At 41.2% G+C, this 4,448-nt stretch overlaps 2 non-coding genes across 2 annotated transcripts; both read left to right on the top strand.

Annotated features, from left to right (window-relative positions):
• Positions 1–587: 587 nt before the first annotated feature.
• On the top strand, positions 588–673 carry TRNAY-GUA (transfer RNA tyrosine (anticodon GUA)). The gene is given in 2 exon segments: positions 588–624; positions 638–673. It is a non-coding gene; the product is annotated as a tRNA-Tyr (tRNA).
• A 559-nt stretch (positions 674–1,232) lies between these two features.
• On the top strand, positions 1,233–1,318 carry TRNAY-GUA (transfer RNA tyrosine (anticodon GUA)). Its single transcript is given in 2 exon segments — positions 1,233–1,269; positions 1,283–1,318. It is a non-coding gene; the product is annotated as a tRNA-Tyr (tRNA).
• Positions 1,319–4,448: the final 3,130 nt, after the last annotated feature.

Here is a 4,448-nt window from a genome sequence, read left to right as displayed (position 1 = left end):
TCGCTGGTTCAAATCTGGCTAGAAGGACTTTTGCCAAATGCACATTTTATTGAATACTTGGAAAGTAAAATACTTGGAAAGTAAAATAACAGACAATTTATAATTATATTATATTTCATCACTGAAAATAGATGCCTTTTGCTTTGAGGCTGTGGCCACGTTATTTTTCTGTCCGACGCCAATCTTCGTTGGTTTCCTGTGAGGTATTTTGGATCCCCATCTCTTGCTATGAACTGACAAAACAGCAGAATCCCCTTGACAATCTTGATTTCTCAAGGGAAATGGGAGAACACTATTCACCATCCAAGATATTAAAATATTGTCAAGGCCGAACACTGATGAATACTCTGAGGAGATGGCCTGTGAGGCGCCGACTTTCAACTTTTCCTCCTTTGTATGGTGGTCAGTAACATGCGGGAGACTGCGGAGGGGGTCATTTTTTTAATTGTGAACTGATGTGCTTTTACTCAATTCGGGAACCTCACAAGCCAAATTTGTAGTATTTTGCACAAATTGCAAGAGATGTTTGAATGTCGACGGTTGAAGTGGAAGCTCGTATTGACCTTGCTAGAGACTGATTTGCCAAGCCTTCGATAGCTCAGTTGGTAGAGCGGAGGACTGTAGTGGTAAAACAGGCATCCTTAGGTCGCTGGTTCAAATCCGGCTCGAAGGACTTTTGCCAAATGCACATTTTATTGAATACTTGGAAAGTAAAATACTTGGAAAGTAAAATAACAGACAATTTATAATTATATTATATTTCATCACTGAAAATAGATGCCTTTTGCTTTGAGGCTGTGACCACCTTATTTTTCTGTCCAACACAAATCTTCATTGGTTTCCTGTGAGGTGTTTTGGATCCCCATCTCTTGCTATGAACTGGCAAAACAGCAGAATCCCCTTGACAATCTTGATTTCTCAAGGGAAATGAGAGAACACTATACACCATCCAAGATATTAAAATATTGTCAAGGCCCAACGCTGCTGAATACTCTGAGGAGATGGCCTGTGAGGTGCCGCCTTTCAACTTTTCCCCCTTAGTATGGTGGTCAGTAACATGCGGGAGACTGCGGAGGGGGTCATTTTTTTAATTGGGAACTGATGTGCTTTTACTCAATTCGGGAACCTCACAAGCCAAATTTGTAGTATTTTGCACGAATTGCAAGAGATGTTTACAAGTCGACGGTTGAAGTGAAAGCTCGTATTGAGTTTGCTAGAGTTGATTTGCCAAGCCTTCGATAGCTCAGTTGGTAGAGCGGAGGACTGTAGTGGTAAAACAGGCATCCTTAGGTCGCTGGTTCAAATCCGGCTCGAAGGACTCTTGCCAAATGCACATTTTATTGAATACTTGGAAAGTAAAATAACAGACAATTTATAATTATATTATATTTCATCACTGAAAATAGATGCCTTTTGCTTTGAGGCTGTGGCCACGTTATTTTTCTGTCCAACACGAATCTTCATTGGTTTCCTGTCAGGTGTTTTGGATCCCCATCTCTTGCTATGAACTGGCAAAACAGCAGAATCCCCTTGACAATCTTGATTTCTCAAGGGAAATGAGAGAACACTATACACCATCCAAGATATTAAAATATTGTCAAGGCCCAACACGGCTGAATACTCTGAGGAGATGGCCTGTGAGGCGCCGCCTTTCAACTTTTCCCCCTTAGTATGGTGGTCATTAACATGCGGGAGACTGCGGAGGGGTCATTTTTTTAATTGGGAACTGATGTGCTTTTACTCAATTCGGGAACCTCACAAGCCAAATTTGTAGTATTTTGCACGAATTGCAAGAGATGTTTACAAGTCGACGGTTGAAGTGGAAGCTCGTATTGAGTTTGCTAGAGAATGATTTGCCAAGCCTTTGATAGCTCAGTTGAAAGAGCGGAGGACTGTAGTGGTAAAACAGGCATCCTTAGGTCACTGGTTCAAATCCGGCTCGAAGGACTTTTGCCAAATGCAAATTTTATTGAATACTTGGAAAGTAAAATACTTGGAAAGTAAAATAACAGACAATTTATAATTATATTTTATTTCATCACTGAAAATAGATGCCTTTTGCTTTGAGGCTGTGGCCACGTTATTTTTCTGTCCGACACCAATCTTCGTTGGTTTCCTGTGACGTGTTTTGGATCCCCATCTCTTGCTATGAACTGACAAAACAGCAGAATCCCCTTGACAATCTTGATTTCTCAAGGGAAATGGGAGAACACCATACACCATCCAAGATATTAAAATATTGTCAAGGCCGAACACTGATGAATACTCTGAGGAGATGGCCTGTGAGGCGCCGCCTTTCAACTTTTCCTCCTTAGCATGGTGGTCAGTAACATGCGGGAGACTGCGGAGGCGGTCATTTTTTTAATTGGGAACTGATGTGCTTTTACTCAATTCGGGAACCTCACAAGCCAAATTTGTAGTATTTTGCACGAATTGCAAGAGATGTTTGCATGTCGACGGTTGAAGTGGAAGCTCGAATTGAGCTTGCTAGAGAACGGATTGCAAAGCCTTAGATAGCTCAGTTGGTAGAGGGGAGGACTGTAGTGGTAAAACAGGCATCCTTATGTCGCTGGTTCAAATCCGGCTCGAAGGTCTTTTGCCAAATGCAAATTTTATTGAATACTTGGAAAGTAAAATACTTGGAAAATAACATAACAGACAATTTATAATTATATTATATTTCATCTCTGAAAATAGATGCCTTTTGCTTTGAGGCTGTGGCCACATTATTTTTCTGTCCAACACCAATCTTCTTTGGTTTCCTGTGAGGTGTTTTTTTGATCCCCATCTCTTGCTATGAACTGGCAAAACAGCAGAATCCCCTTGACAATCTTGATTTCTCAAGGGAAATGAGAGAACAGTATACACCATCCAAGATATTAAAATATTGTCAAGGCCCAACACGGCTGAATACTCTGAGGAGATGGCCTGTGAGGCGCCGCCTTTCAACTTTTCCCCCTTAGTATGGTGGTCAGTAACATGCGGGAGACTGCGGAGGGGGTCATTTTTTTATTTGTGAACTGATGTGCTTTTACTCAATTCGGGAACCTCACAAGCCAAATTTGTAGTATTTTGCACGAATTGCAAGAGATGTTTGAATGTCGAGGGTTGAAGTGGAAGCTCGTATTGAGCTTGCTAGAGACTGATTTGCCAAGCCTTCGATAGCTCAGTTGGTAGAGCGGAGGACTGTAGTGGTAAAACAGGCATCCTTAGGTCGCTGCTTCAAATCCGGCTCGAAGGACTTTTGCCAAATGCACATTTTATTGAATACTTGGAAAGTAAAATACTTGGAAAATAACATACCAGACAATTTATAATTATATTATATTTCATCACTGAAAATAGATGCCTTTTGCTTTGAGGCTGTGGCCACATTATTTTTCTGTCCAACACCAATCTTCTTTGGTTTCCTGTGAGGTGTTTCTTTGATCCCCATCTCTTGCTATGAACTGGCAAAACAGCATAATCCCCTTGACAATCTTGATTTCTCAAGGAAAATGAGAGAACACTATACACCATCCAAGATATTAAAATATTGTCAAGGCCCAACGCGGCTGAATACTCTGAGGAGATGGCCTGTGAGGTGCCGCCTTTCAACTTTTCCCCCTTAGTATGGTGGTCAGTAACATACGGGAGACTGCGGAGGGGGTCATTTTTTTAATTGTGAACTGATGTGCTTTTACTCAATTCGGGAACCTCACAAGCCAAATTTGTAGTATTTTGCACAAATTGCAAGAGATGTTTGAATGTCGAGGGTTGAAGTGGAAGCTCGTATTGAGCTTGCTAGAGACTGATTTGCCAAGCCTTCGATAGCTCAGTTGGTAGAGCGGAGGACTGTAGTGGTAAAACAGGCATCCTTAGGTCGCTGGTTCAAATCCGGCTCTAAGGACTTTTGCCAAATGCACATTTTATTGAATACTTGGAAAGTAAAATACTTGGAAAGTAAAATAACAGACAATTTATAATTATATTATATTTCATCACTGAAAATAGATGCCTTTTGCTTTGAGGCTGTGACCACCTTATTTTTCTGTCCAACACAAATCTTCATTGGTTTCCTGTGAGGTGTTTTGGATCCCCATCTCTTGCTATGAACTGGCAAAACAGCAGAATCCCCTTGACAATCTTGATTTCTCAAGGGAAATAAGAGAACACTATACACCATCCAAGATATTAAAATATTGTCAAGGCCCAACGCGGCTGAATACTCTGAGGAGATTGCCTGTGAGGTGCCGCCTTTCAACTTTTCCCCCTTAGTATGGTGGTCAGTAACATGCGGGAGACTGCGGAGGGGGTCATTTTTTTAATTGGGAACTGATGTGCTTTTACTCAATTCGGGAACCTCACAAGCCAAATTTGTAGTATTTTGCACGAATTGCAAGAGATGTTTACAAGTCGACGGTTGAAGTGGAAGCTCGTATTGAGTTTGCTAGAGTTGATTTGCCAAT

The sequence above is a fragment of the Ambystoma mexicanum genome, chromosome 1p (genome assembly GCF_040938575.1).
Source record: "Ambystoma mexicanum isolate Mex_15411 chromosome 1p, UKY_AmexF1_1, whole genome shotgun sequence".
Classification (NCBI taxonomy): Eukaryota; Metazoa; Chordata; class Amphibia; order Caudata; family Ambystomatidae; genus Ambystoma; species Ambystoma mexicanum.
The sequence above is the reverse complement of the archived record's forward strand: the minus strand, read 5'-3'. Positions and strand labels throughout refer to the sequence as shown.